The sequence below is a fragment of the Amblyraja radiata genome, chromosome 32 (genome assembly GCF_010909765.2).
Source record: "Amblyraja radiata isolate CabotCenter1 chromosome 32, sAmbRad1.1.pri, whole genome shotgun sequence".
NCBI lineage: Eukaryota > Metazoa > Chordata > Chondrichthyes > Rajiformes > Rajidae > Amblyraja > Amblyraja radiata.
Genome location: NC_045987.1, coordinates 29,633,492 through 29,649,005, shown reverse-complemented (window position 1 = coordinate 29,649,005; position 15,514 = coordinate 29,633,492). Strand labels below are relative to the sequence as shown.

Sequence of the window (15,514 nt, the reverse complement as noted above, 5' to 3'; positions counted from 1 at the left end):
GCAATAGTGGGCTGTGCAGGCGAGGTCAATGGATATTTTGAAGGCCGAGATAGATATTAATTAGTAATGAGTGTCAGGGATTATGGAGAGAAGGCAGGATAATGGGTTTGAGAGGGAAAAATGGATCAGCCATGATTGAATGGTGGAGTAGACTAGGTGGACCCATGTCCTGATGCTGTTTCTATAACCTATGAACGTACCGTATGAACATAAACAATGCCTTGCGTCTGCGATCCTGTCTCGGGTGTAAGTAGATTGGGAGGAGGAGGAAGGAAACGGAAATCAACAGATTTCCATTGCCCAGCAAGAGCAACAATGACAGTGTGTCCCAGATTCCTGTATTGATGCAGCTGTAAATTATTTCCATACCCCTCATGCTACTCGGCAGTGTGCATTGGTTTTACGTACATTTTCGCCGATATTGTCACCTATCTACGTTAATATCTCTGTTCGTCGTTTTGGAAATATAATTAAATGGGCAATCATGGGTTCAACTCAGGATTGGGAGACAAAGGCATTTATTCGTATTTATTTGAGTGAAATGCAGCTACTTCATTCTCATTGACATGAATTGACAGTATCCATCAATAGAAGTGAAACATTCACAAAACTGGGTTTACCGCTGGAATTATTGACCGTTCTAACGATGGTCTTCATGGGTAGTGTTTCGTGTCCCACCACACAGGAGAACGAGGCTCCGCTCGCCCATTGCTCTGCCCCAACGGACAACAGGCTGTACATGAAGAAGGAGTTGTCGCCGTTCTCCGCCACCACCTCGGTGTTCCTGTAGTTGCTCGAATGCACCCGCTGGTTATCGACTGTCCATGTGACGAAGATCCTGCGAGGGGAGAATCCTCTCACAAAGCAGGTGAGGGCGATGGTCTTGTGATCGGAGACTTCTTCTGCCGGCGGCAGGAGAACCGAGACGGACGGTTCCCGGGGATGTGGATCTATGGAACAAATCAAATGGCGTTTATTACACCTGAACATTAAAGCGATTTAAAGCTAGCAGGCATTTGATGGTTCTTTTCTGAATTTTAGTGACCCGTTTTATGTGCCTGTTTCAGAAGCGGTATATTGATTTTGCTTTACCACAACCTCATTTGCAAGGCCTACCCATATCCCTGCTAATTGCCACACCTTGCGGTTTTTGAAAACGCTGCCCTCATCCACTATCCAATTGTGTGCTATTGACTGGAGCTCGGTCACAACATACCCACACAGGAAGCCTAGCCCGATATAATTGGCGATATTTCCATTGACCTGAACGCACTTCATATTTTCTGCAAATTATTTTCGCTTTCTCTCTTTTCCAGTTAAGGCCAGAGATTTAATGAATTGTTAGCACTGCTTCTTTTTACATAGATACCAGACCAAGTGCAGACCATATATAACCATATAACCATATAACAATTACAGCACGGAAACAGGCCATCTCGACCCCTCTAGTCCGTGCCGAACACATAATCTCCCCTAGTCCCATATACCTGCGCTCAGACCATAACCCTCCATTCCTTTCCCATCCATATAACTATCCAATTTATTTTTAATTGATAAAAACGAACCTGCCTCCACCACCTTAACTGGAAGCTCATTCCACACAGCTGCCACTCTCTGAGTAAAGAAGTTCCCCCTCATGTTACCCCTAAACTTCAGTCCCTTAATTCTCAAGTCATGTCCCCTTGTTTGAATCTTCCCTACTCTCAGTGGGAAAAGCTTTTCCACGTCAACTCTGTCTATCCCTCTCATCATTTTAAAAACCTCTATCAAGTCCCCCCTTAACCTTCTGCGCTCCAAAGAATAAAGCCCTAACTTGTTCAACCTTTCTCTGTAACTTAGTTGCTGAAACCCAGGCAACATTCTAGTAAATCTCCTCTGTACTCTCTCTATTTTGTTGACATCCTTCCTATAATTAGGCGACCAAAATTGTACACCATACTCCAGAATTGGCCTCACCAATGCCTTGTACAATTTTAACATTACATCCCAACTTCTATACTCAATGCTCTGATTTATAAAGGCCAGCACACCAAAAGCTTGCTTTACCACCCTATCTACATGAGATTCCACTTTCATGGAACTGTGCACAGTTATTCCCAGATCCCTCTGTTCATCTACATTCTTCAATTCCCTACCATTTACCATGTACGTCCTATTTTGATTTGTCCTGCCAAGATGTAGCACCTCACACTTATCAGCATTAAACTCCATCTGCCATCTTTCAGCCCACTCTTCCAACTGGCATAAATCTCTCTGTAGACTTTGAAACTCTACTTCATTACCCGCAACCCCACCTATCTTAGTATCATCTGCATACTTACTAATCCAATTTACCACACCATCGTCCAGATCATTGATGTACATGACAAACAACAGTGGACCCAACACAGATCCCTGTGGCACCCCACTCGTCACTGGCCTCCAACCTGACAAACAACCATCCACCATTACTCTCTGGCATCTCCCATTCAGCCACTGTTGAATCCATCTTGCTACTCCACCATTAATACCCAACCATTGAACCTTCTTAACCAACCTTCCATGAGGAACCTTGTCAAAGGCCTTACTGAAGTCCATATACACAACATCCACTGCTTTACCCTCATCAATTTCCCAAGTAACATCTTCAAAAAATTCAAGAAGATTAGTTAAACATGACCTTCCAGGCACAAATCCATGTTGACTGTTCCTAATCAGACCCTGTTTATCCAGATGCTTATATATATTATCTCTAAGTATTCTTTCCATTATTTGCCCACCACTGACGTCAAACTAACAGGTCTATAATTGCTAGGTTTACTCTTAGACCCCTTTTTAAACAATGGAACAACATGCGCAGTACGCCAATCCTCCGGCACTATTCCCGTTTCTAATGACATTTGAAATATTTCTGCCATAGCCCCTGCTATTTCTACACTAACTTCCCTCAATGTCCTAGGGAATATCCTGTCCGGACCTGGAGACTTATCCACTTTTATATTTCTCAAAAGTGTCAGTACTTCCTCTTCTTTGATCCTCATAGTTTCCATAGCTACTCTACTTGTTTCCCTTACCTCACATAATTCAATATCCTTCTCCTTGGTGAATACCGAAGAAAAGAAACTGTTCAATATCTCCCCCATCTCTTTTGGCTCTGCAGATAGTTGGCCACTCTGACTCTCTAATGGACCAATTTTATCCCTCGTTATCCTTTTGCTATTAATATAGCGGTAGAAACCCTTCGGATTTACTTTTACCTTACTTGCCAAAGCAACCTCATATCTTCTTTTAGCTTTTCTAATTTCTTTCTTAAGATTCTTTTTACATTCTTTATACTCCTCAAGCACCTCATTTACTCCATGCTGCCTATAACTATTGTAGATCTCCCTCTTTTTCCGAACCAGGTGTCCAATTTCCCTTGAAAACCATGGCTCTTTACAATTTTTACGATTTCCTTTCAACCGAACAGGGACATAAAGATTCTGTACTCTTAAAATGTCTGCTTTAAATGTACTCCATTTCTCTTCCACATCTTTCCCATAAAACGAACTGTCCCAATTTACTCCTTTTAAATCCTTTCGCATCTCCTCAAAGTTAGCCTTTCTCCAATCAAAAATCTCAAACCTAGGTCCGGTTTTGTCCTTCTCCATAATTATATTGAAACTAATGGTATTGTGATCACTGGACCCGAACTGTTCCCCAACGCATACCGTTGGGTCTGTTTCCCCTACGCGCGTTTGGGGGGGGGGGGGAGGGGTGAGGCGTCACACTAACCACCTATTGGGTTGTTCCTCCAAAGCACGGTTGCGGGGTGGGAATCTGGCTGGGGCTGGTGCAAAGGCATATGTTAATGGATCCATTCCGATTGGACATCTGTTAGCATTGTGCATTGTGACATCACACGATGGAACGTTCACCAGGGGCTGGGGCTGGTGCAAAGGCATATGTAAATGGATCCATCCCGATTGGACATATGTGAGCATTGGGCATTGTGACATCACACGATGGAAACGAATCAAAAGGCAGACAGGCAGCCGGACGGACGGACGGCGGCAGCCACACAGTTTTAATATATAACTAGACCAAGTGCAGACCCGTTGGGTCTGTTTCACCAACGGCGTTTGCGGGGGGGGGGGGCTGCGGCATCACACTCACATTAACCACCCCCCAAACACACAGGTGGGGGGAGGGGGGGATGAGAAGAGGGGAGGGAGGGGAGAGGAGGAGGAGGAAACGGGACAGATTTGGGAGGGAAAGGAGAGCGGGGTAGGGGGTGAGGGAGGGGGATGTGGAGAGAGATGTGGGGGAGGGGGGGATGGGGATGGAGGGGAGGAGGGAGGGTTAGGGGGACTGATGGAAGAGGGACAGAGGGGTAGGGTGAAGGGGGCGGGGGGAGAGAGGGAAGGGGTGGGGTAGAGAGGGAAGGGGGGTGGGGGAGAGAGGGATGGGAGAGGGAGAGGGGTGAGGAGAGGGAGAGGGGGAGGAGAGAAGGGGGAGAGAAGTGGAAGAGTGGGGAGGGAGGGAGGGAGGGAGGGAGGGAGGGAGGGAGGGAGGGAGGGAGGGAGGGAGGGGTAGAGGGGTAGCGGGAGTGGTGGAAGTGGGATGGGGGAGTGGTGGAAGAGGGACAGGGGGGTAGGGGAAGGGGTGGGGGAGAGAGGGGAAGGGAGGGGAAGAGAGTGGGGTGGGGGAGGCAGTGGGGTGGGGTAAGGGGAGAGAAGTGGAAGAGTGGGGAGTGAGGGGTAGGGGGAGTGGTGGAAGAGGGACAGAGGGGTAGGGGGAAGGGGGCGGGGGAGAGAGGGAAGGGGTGGGGTAGAGAGGGAAGGGGGGTGGGGGAGAGAGGGATGGGCAGGAGAGGGAGAGGGACGGGGAGAGGGAAACATAGAAACATAGAAATTAAGTGCAGGAGTAGGCCATTCGGCCCTTCGAGCCTGCACCACCATTCAATATGATCATGGCTGATCATCCAACTCAGTATCCAGTACCTGCCTTCTCTCCATACCCCCTGATCCCTTTAGCCACAAGGGCCACATCTAACTCCCTCTTAAATATAGCCAATGAACTGGCTTCAACTACCTTCTGTGGCAGAGAATTCCAGAGATTCACCACTCTCTGTGTGAAAAATGTTTTTCTCATCTCTGTCCTAAAGGATTTCCCCTTTATCTTTAAACTGTGACCCCTTGTTCTGGACCCCCCAACATCTGGAACAATCTTCCTGCATCTAGCCTGTCCAACCCCTTAAGAATTTTGTACGTTTCTATAAGATCCGCCCTCAATCTTCTAAATGCTAGCGTGTACATGCCGAGTCTATCCAATCTTTCTTCATATGCAAGTCCTGACATCCCAGGAATCAGTCTGGTGAACCTTCTCTGTACTCCCTCTATGGCAAGAATGTCTTTGAGCATTGGGCATTGTGACATCACACGATGGAACGTTCACCAGGGGCTGGGGCTGGGGCTGCTTCTATGGGTGAGAAGCAGTTTTCTTTTGAAATTTGGGGGGGGGGGGGGGGGGGAGGATTTGATTAAAAATGTGTACATAAACACGACGAAATGTAATCAGAAGTGGATACTTAGAAAGAAAAGTGAAATCTCTACCGAAATGGAAAAGATCTCGGCGATTCTGCGTCTGGTTTCGGAGTAGCAATGAATCAAAGGAAGAAAGGCGGCCGGCAGCCGGACGGACGCCGGCAGGCACACAGTTTTATATATTAGATGTGTTCGCGGGCTCAGTGATCACACTCATTGATTTTTTCTCCAACCCAGAAGAAAAGTGCAACCGTCTCTTCCGGCCACCAGGACTCCTCTGCAGCTACCCCGGCTCACCTGCCATCTTGTAGATTGATTTCATTTTTGGAGTCGGCATATCATCATGGCTCACTACGCAATCAAACTCATCCCCACTCATCCAGTCACGCGTCGAGATGTTCGCTTTGCTCTCTACAACTTCTGCGTTTTTGTGGACAGGATCTCTGAATCCAAAGGCGTCTTTCCTCGACTCCAAGACACTTTGATCCCAACAGGTGCATTGGAGACTATGCAGGTTAAAGTCACGGTCATCTCCATTAACTCCTGCTGCACAGGTGGTGGGTGGATTACAATCTTTGCTTCGCGGCAGGAAGCATCATCTGTGGCACAAAAATGATGTAAACACAAGGATTGCCTGGAGAAACCGGAATTTATGGTTGACACATTTCCTCCGAAGAGGGCTGGATCCCTTCTAGGCTTTGGGTCTATGAACTATGGTCCTAAATCGTCTTGAAATGAACTCTGAGCAGAGAACAACGCAAGAAATTGAATGAGAGTGTGCGTCATGGGCTGTCCCAATGTTCAATGAAGGCAAGTATTCACACTGATATCCGATACCATGGATGTGTTTCTTACCTGGAGACCTGCTGATGTTTTGGCTCAGCCGATCCTCTCCTTGGTCGACCTGGCAGGTATAAATAGCACCTCCGAACCATTCTGAAGTTGGGAATGTCAACTGGCTGGTCGCTGAGAAGGTGCCGTTCAGCTTGAATGCGGGAGAGGTGACGATGCCAGAATCCAGAGGCTCGCCATTCTTCAGCCAGGTAACGGAAAATTTCTGTGGACCGATGTCGGTGAGCGAACACAAGGCAGTCGCTTTCGTGCTGCGTTTTAGTTCATCAAGTTCAGTCAGAGTAATGGCGATGACTGGATGATGCACCATTTGATCTTGAAGAAAATAAACTTCAATTAATAAACTTCAAAGTTCCCAAACTACTACCCCTTACTAATTAAAACAACTTGTAACACAGAAGACACTTCTCCTGAATAAATAGTCTCCCACTCAGAATTATCAAGGCGTTGCTAAATCATAGGTTTCTCAGGGTGCATAACAGACTGCTACGAAGTGGGAATATTATAGATAGGTACGTCATAGTTTGCCGTGACGATTTTCGGAATATGATTCCAACAATCCACATTTAGCTCATAAGATGATTATTTCAGTGTCTCCCCTGTTAACGAGCTAAGCTTCTCCCAATTTACCACGGACGTGTTCCCGTGGTACATCACTGATGGTCGCTCTTTTGAAGCCCACTCGGGTAAATTTATGGCGGTATAACCTTTAAACGATGAAAAGTCTCGCAGATTGAGGCACCGCGTCTCCTTCCTTCCCAACAGCACAGGCGGTGGATCGACTTTAAACATCGCCGCCATTCCACTGCCCTGCGGAAAAGAGTTGCTGTTCATGTTCTGACCTATTTTCTATGTTTCTATACTAGATGCAGGAAAAATGTTCCCAGTGTTGGGCGAGTCCAGAACCAGGGGCCACAGTCTTCGAATAAAGGGGAAGCCATTTAAGACTGAGGTGAGAGAAACACTTTTTCACCCAGAGAGTTGTGAATTTGTGGAGTTCCCTGCCACAGAGGGCAGTGGAGGCCAAGTCACTGGATAGATTTAAGGGAGAGTTAGATAGAGCACTAGGGGCTATTGGAATCAAGGGATATGGGGAGACGTCAGGCACGGGTTATTAATTGGGGATGATCAGACATGATCACAACGAATGGCGGTGCTGGCTCGAAGGGCCGAATGGCCTCCTCCTCCTCCTGCACCTATTTTCTATGTTTCTATGTTTCTCCTGAGACTTTTACGGTTTTATAGTTACGTTGGGAACGAAAGTGCATACAGTGGTCCAGAACTCCCGTAGTTTCATATTTATCTAATGGCATGAATTCCCCTTCATTCAGTGGTATACGGAAACTTCATTTCAATATGGCAAGGAGTACACAACAGCAAATCAACAAGTTATACGTGGAATTTGAACATATCTTCACCAATTGTTAAACCTCGTACTCGGAACTATACACTTCAAACCGGGGCATATCCTAACACGTACCTGGCATTTTTAAGTTATTCGCTTTACCGCCATGCTGAACCACACAGTAGACTGTGCGCTTTTCCGCGTCTGTCTTGGCGATGGTCAATTGGCTGCTCCTGGTGTATATTCCCCTCTTGTTTTTTAATGCCTGATACGTCTTCACTCATAAATTAAATTTCTTTATTTATATAGCACATTTTTAGTCAACCTGCATTGACCCCAAAGTGCTTCACATAATTACATCCACACACACAGGCAAAGGTGGGTGAAGTGTCTTGCCCAAGGACACACACAGGCAAAGGTGGGTGAAGTGTCTTGCCCAAGGACACAACGACAGTATGCACTCCAAGCGGGATTCGAACCAGCTACCTTCCGGTTGCCAGCCGAACACTTAGCCCATTGCGTCATCTGTCGTCCATGGACTCCTGTGGTAATCGGCTCGTTATCTTTTTTCCAGGAGAGCGTGATGCCCATCGGGGTGTAGTCCATTGCCAAACAGCCGAAGGTGAACGAGTCCATGGAGCTGGGATCCACACAAGTGCGAAGAGGATAGAGGTTGGGGGCAGAAGGGTCCGCTGGAAGAAAACAATTCAGTGAATAAATTACCTCTTCATTGTTTCCTTGCCTCATATTCAACTAAAACAATGGATCAATATATAGCGACATAGTTTATCGTTTCATGAAACCGCCCGTGATTCCATGTCAGCACAACATTCCGTCTTGGTCAATTTACAGCTAAATTATTTCCGCAATGTACAATTCCACATAAGTGTAAGGGGTAACAGCTTCAAGAATGATCTCTCCTTGAATTATTTTTGTATTCTAAATCCAAAGTTTCTTGTCAGCAATACCGCGCATATTATAACGGGCCAAATATAGACTGACTATATTTTAATATAAATGACTATTCATTCTTGAAACCGCAAAGTATTCTCGACATTTGCATGGCATAAGCGAGGTGCGTGTTGGGATACATTCCATATTATGCAGATGGTGAAAGCAACAAACTGCGCAGTGAAAAATGGACCAATGCATCTTAATTTGTTGTAGAGCCTCTAGCAGGCTTTCCCCTGTCTCCCAATCCCAGCCGTGCACCATACTTACACGAGCTAGGATCTATACATTGCAGGGTAGCAACTTGCCAGGGCATTCTCAACAGCAGGCGTCAAGTCTCCGGCCCACAAGCACACTGAGTGCAAAGTCATTGTGAACGCCAGCGTAAGCAAAATCCAATGCAACAGCATCAGGTGTCCCAGATATATTGACCTGTCCATTATAACGTACTGTATATCTCTTAAACGGATAAGTCGTAATGGGAGACAAAGAAATGGCGGGCCCCGGGGCAGAAATAAGTGCAGTCCCCATTCTTAAGGAAAAAGTCCTTGTGAAGCTGAAAAGTCTAAAGGTGAATAAGTCACCTGGAGCAGATGGACTACATCTGTAGCTGTAGATAATAGAGTGCCAATAAAGGGGACTCTTGTAGTAGGTGACCGGTGACTAGTGGTGTCCTCACGGGGTGAGTATTGGGCCTACTCCTCTTCACGTTTAGTTAATGATTTGGAGGAGGGAACTGAAGGCTTTGTGGCCATATTTGTGAATAATATGACATAAGCAGGGACAATAGCTTTGTGGAAGTAGGAAGTCTGCAGAATTACTTGAACGGGGAGGTGGGAGGTGGGTGGGGAGGAGAGATGTTTGTCATCTACATCAATTATTTGGATGAGATCATATAGGGCACGATTTGAAACTTTGCTGATGACACAAAAGTTAGTGGTTTTGCAGATAGTGAAGATGGTTGTGAACTATTGCAGCAGGATCTGGATTAATTGGCCAGGTGGGCGGAGGAATGGTTGATTGAATTTAATACAGAGCATTTCGGACGTTGAACAAGGGCAGGATCACAAACAGTAAATGGTCGGCCTCTGTGTAGTGTTGTAGAGCAGAGAGATCTAGGAGTACAGGTGCATGGTTCCTTGAAGGTTGAGTCACAGGTAGATAATGTGGTCAAAAAGGCTTTTGGCACTTTGGCCTTCATCACGCAGAGTATTGAGTATAGACGTTGGCAGGTCATGTTACAGTTGTTAAAACGTTGGTGAGACGGCATTCAGAATGTTGAGTTCAGTTCTGGGAAATATATTGTCAATCTTGAAACGGTTCAGAATAGATTTATGAGGATGTTTCCAGGATTAGAGGGTGTGACCTATAGGGGTGGGGGGGGTGAGTAACATAGAAACATAGAAAATAGGTGCAGGAGGAGGCCATTCAGCCCTTCGAGCCAACACCGCTATTCGTGATCATGACTGATCATCCCCAATCAATAACCCGTGCCTGCCTTCTCCCCATATCCCTTGATTCCACTAGCCCCTAGAGCCCAAACTAATTCTCTCTTAAATCCATCCAGTGACTTGGCCTCTGTGGCAGGGAATTCCACAAATTCACAACTCTCTGGGTGAAAAAGGTTTTTCTCACCTCAATTCACAACTCTCTGGGTGAAAACGTGTTTTCTCACCTCAGTAGGCTGGGTCTCTATTCCATGGAGCATAGGAGAATGAGTGGAAATGTTATAGAGTTATACAAAATCATGAGAGGAATAGATCGGGTAGATGCACAGAGTCTTTACCCAGAGTAGGGGAATCGAGGAGCACAGGACATAGGTTCAAGAGGAAATATTTAAATGGAATCCGAGAGGTAACTCGCTGCCAGAGGAGGTAGATGAGACCAGGACTATCCCATCGTTTAGGAAACGGTTGGACAGGTACATGGATAGGACGGGTTTGGAGGATTATGGAACAAGCGCAGGCAAGTGTGACTGATGTAGCTACATTATTGGCCATTGTGGGCGAGTTGGGCCGAAGGGCCTTTTCCCCCACTGTATTAATCTATGACCCCATGACTAATATATGCAACGTGTACAGCAATGCACTTTGGCAGATGGAATGAAGGGGTAGACTATTTTCGAAATGGTGAGACATTTTGAGAAATCGGAGGTGCAAAGAGACTTGGGAGCACGTGCAGGATCCCAAGAGGTTACTTAGAAGAGAGAGTAAGGAAGGCAAAGGCGATGTTAGTATTCATTTTGTGCGGATTAAAATATAAAAAAAGATCATGGCTGATCACCGAATTCACCGGATGTATTCAAGAGTTGGATATAGCTCTTAGGGTTAACGGAATCAATGGATATTGGAAGAAAGCAGGTAAGAGGTAGTGCTTCTGGATGATCAGCCATGATCATATTGAATGGCGGAGCAGACTCCAAGGGCCGAATGGCCTACTCATGCACATATTTTTTTTAATGTTTCTAAATGAGGAATTATTTCTTTAGCCACAGGGTGGTGAATCCATGGGATTCATTGCCATGGTCAGGGGTGGAGGCCACGCCATTGGGTATTTTTAAAGCAGAGATTAATATGTTCCGTATTGGCAATGGTGACAGAGGTTAGGGAGAAGGCAGGATAATTGATTTGAGAGGGAAAATAAATAGCCATGATCGATATTCGGAATAAATGTGATGGGCCGAATGGCCTAATTGTTCTCCTCTATCTATTTAATTTATAAAGTTAATCGCTGGCATCCAGAAGAATACATTTTGCCATTGTCTGCCGCTGCTCAATGAAAAAAAAATCTCAATTTGCATAATATTAAAACTTGTGATCAACCCGCTCTAGTTCACAGAATGCAATACGATTCATTAAGAATCATAAGCGCCAACTATTAATAATTTTACAGTGGTTTCAAAACAAACAAGTATTCAGGATGATGCACATAATGTAATCCATTCTAAAATTATCACCCGAATCCATTTTCCCGAGCGGGAGAGAGGAAGGGGAGGGTTATGCAGGAGTTACTTCAAGTTAGAGAAATCTGCTGGGTTCATACTGCTGGGTTATTGCATTCAAAAGCGTAAAATTGTATTCTGTTCCTCCAATTTGCTTCTGGCCTAACTCTGGCAGAATGGTCAGTATGGGAATGGGAACGGGAGATAGAATGTTTGGCAACCGCGAGAACGCGAGGCCAAGGCGGACTGGGTGTAAATATTCAGCTAAACAATTGCCAAGTCTACGCTTGGTCTCACTGATAGATAGGAGCCACATCGGGAACGCTGGATGCAGTAGATGAGGAAGAGGTTCAAGTAAACCTTTCCCTCACATGAAAGGACTGTTGGGGTCCCTGTATGGATTTGAGGGAGGAGGTATAAGACAATTCTCCCAATCAATGAACCCCGAACCTTTGCACACGTCTTACTTTGCAAATACACACCACATCACATGCAGCACAGAGTCAATGCATCAAAGTGGCTTAATGCATCGAAAAATAGCGTAATTCGCGAATTTACCTGGAGAAGCATCACGTAACACTTCTAAAGCGATGAAGATCCAGCGTTGCATCCAGGGGGAGGAGGAGGAGGAGGAGGAGGATGAGATGGCGGGGGAGGGGAAGAAGGCTGGAAATGATCTCTAGGGTGGTTTTATCTGGTTTGCTTCCAGTACCTCGTGCTAGTGAGGGCAGGAACAGGGAGATACGGAATCTGAATGTGTGTCTGAGGAACTTGTGCAGGGGGGCAAGGATTTAGATTTATAGACCAATGGGATCTCTTCTAGGGTAGACGTGACCTGTACAAAAGGAACGGCTGCATCTTAACTGGTGGGGACCTACATTTTGTCAGGTTTGCTAGTACTACACGAGTGAGTTTAAACAAAATAGTGGGGGGGGGGGGGGCAATTTGGAAGTATAAGAATGGAGTTAAAGGGAAAGAGAGTACAGAGAAAGTTAGGAATGACACCCGAATTAATGGGACGGGAAGTTTAAGAAGGGATAAAAGAGTAAGGTCAGGTGAAATAGGAACCGATATGAGAGGAGAGATGAATACTGAATTAAAAGAGTTATATATGAATGTGCGAAGTATACGAAATGAAGTGGATGAATTGAATTTTGGATCCGTCTTCACTAAGGAGGACACAAGCAATCTCCCTGATGTACTAGTGGCCAGAGGATCTGGGGTGACGGAGGAACTGAAGGAAATTCACATTAGTCAGGAAATGGTGTTGGGTAGACTGATGGGACTGAAGGCTGATAAATCCCCAGGGCCTGATGGCCTGCATCCCAGGGTACTCAAGGAAGTGGCTTTATAAATCGTGGACGCATTGGTGATCATTTTCCAATGTTCGATAGATGCTGGATCATTTCCTCTGAAATGGAGGATAGCTCATGTTATCCCACTTTTTACAAAAGGAGGGAGAGGGGATGCAGGTAATTATTGATTAGTTAGCCTGACATCGGTGTTGGGGAAGATGCTGCTGTCAATTATTAAAGATGGAATAGCGGAGCATTTGGATAGCAGTAACAGGATCGGTCTGAGTCAGCATGGGTTTACGAAGGGGAAATCTTGCTTGACTAATCTTCTGGATTTTTGGAGGATTAACAAGTAACATGGATAAGAGAGAGCCAGTGGATGTAGTGTATCTGGACTTTAGCAAATTTGCAGATGACACAAAGCTGTGTGGCAGTGTGAACAGTGAAGAAGATGTGAGGATGCAGGGTGACTTGGATAGGCAGGGTGAGTGGACAGATGCATATCAGATGCAGTTGCTAAAGGTGAGGTTATCCACTTTTGTGGCAAGAACAAGAAGGCAGATTATTATCTGAATCTAGTCAGATTAGGAAAAGGGGAAGTACAACGGGATCTGGGGGGTCCTTGTTCATCAGTCACTGAAAGTAAACATGCAGGTACAGCAGATGGCATGGAGGCCTTCATAACGGGAGGATTCAGGTATAAGAGCAAAGAGGTCTTTCTGCAGTTGTACATGGCCCTGGTGAGACCACACGTGGAGTAATGAGTGCAGTTTTTAGTCTCCTAATTTGAGGAAGGATGTTCTTGCTATTGAGGGAGTGCAACGTAGGTTCACGAACTTAATTCCCGGGATGGTGGGACTGTCATATGGTGGAAGAATGGAACGACTGGACTTGTATTCACTGGAATTTAGCAGGACGAAAGGGAATCTTATAGAAACATGTACAATCATTATGGGATTGGTGCAGGAAATATGTTCCAGATATTGGGGAGTCCAGAACCAGGGATCACAGTTTAAGAATAAGGGGTCGGCCATTTAGAAGTGAGATGAGGAAAACCTTTTTCACCCAGAGAGTTGTGAATCTGTGGACATTTCTGCCTCAGAAGGCAGTAGAGGCCGACTCACTGTATGCATTCAAAAGACAGTTACATAAAGATCTTAGTGCTAGCGGAATCAAGGGATATGGGGAGAAGGCAGGAACGGGGTACTGATTGTGGATGATCAGCCATGATCACATTGAATGGTGGTGCTGGCTTGAGGGGACGAATGGCCTACTCCTGCACCTATATTCTGTGTATCCCTCACTGATGAACTTCAGAGTGGCAATATACTTCTTACCCACCTTAGATGTAGATACCGCATTTACCACCTACACCACTACCATCACTATCGAAGACACAACTTTAAAATAAACCTTTACTTTTACTCACATATCACGCTTCTCCACAACACTCCCCGGTTCTCCAGCTTTCACTACCGAGGGCCTACCCTGGTTGAACTCCCAAAATTCAACACCTCACGCTTCTGTGAAGTTATCCAATTCATCGGCAGAACTTCCCATCTGGTCAAGATCCCGCTGTAATTCTGGATAACTACATCCTCTGTCATGATACTGGCTATTACAGTGTTGATGTCAATCTTACTAAACATTACTCATCCAAATGGTTGATCGGGGCAGCAAATGACCATCCGTTCAACACCGAGCCCTGAAGCACACCATTAGTATCAGGCCTCCAATCCCAAAATAAACCCGACATCATCATCCTCTGCCTCTGACCATGAAGTCAAATCTGTATCCAATCAGCTAGCCCTCCCTGGAGCTCATGAGGTCTAACATTCCAGAGCAGCTTACCAAGAAAAAACGTAACCAAAGGCCTTGTTCAAATGTACCGACCTGTCTATATCAACCTCTGTCTACTTCTAAAATCGCAGTTAAAGTCGTCTGACGATCTCCACGCACATAACCATACTAATCGCCAATAATCAACCCTAGGCGATTGAAACCTGCCCCAGACAATAACAAGACTATGACAAGGAAAGTTACTTTTCGGCACTAATTTCGAAGACGGTAGAGCTGTATACGTTTAATCCTGACTTCGGACGCTATCTATGTAGAGTTTGCACGTTCTCCCTGTGACATCGTGTGTTTCACTCGGGTGCCAGGTTTCACCCCACTTTCCATGGACGTTCTGAAAGCCTTGGATAAGGTGCCACACGTAAAGCTGCTAAGGAGGATGAAAGCCCATGGTATCAAATGGCAGATACTAGCATGGAAAGCAGGTTGGCTGGATGGAAGAAATCAAAGAATGGCAATAAAGGTTTATTTTTGTGTGGTTACCTGACAGTGACTAGCAGAGTTCCGCGTGGGTCGGTGCTGGAGCTGCTACTCTTCACGTTGTATATTAATGATTTGAATGATGGGATTTAAGGTTTTGTGGCCATGTTTGCGGATGATACGATAGTAGGTAGAGGGGCAGGTAGAGTAGAGAAAGCAGGGACTCTGCAGAAGGAGTTGGACTGTTTGGGAGAGTGGGCAGAGAAGTGGCAGATAGAATATAGTGTAGCAAAGTGTGGAGTCATGCATTTTAGTAATACAGGCGTAGACTATTTTCTAAATGGGGAGAGAT

At 45.7% G+C, this 15,514-nt stretch overlaps 1 pseudogene; it reads right to left on the bottom strand.

Annotated features, from left to right (window-relative positions):
- Positions 1 to 545: 545 nt before the first annotated feature.
- LOC116991093 overlaps positions 546 to 15,514 on the bottom strand; it is a 62,829-nt pseudogene continuing 47,860 nt past the window's right edge.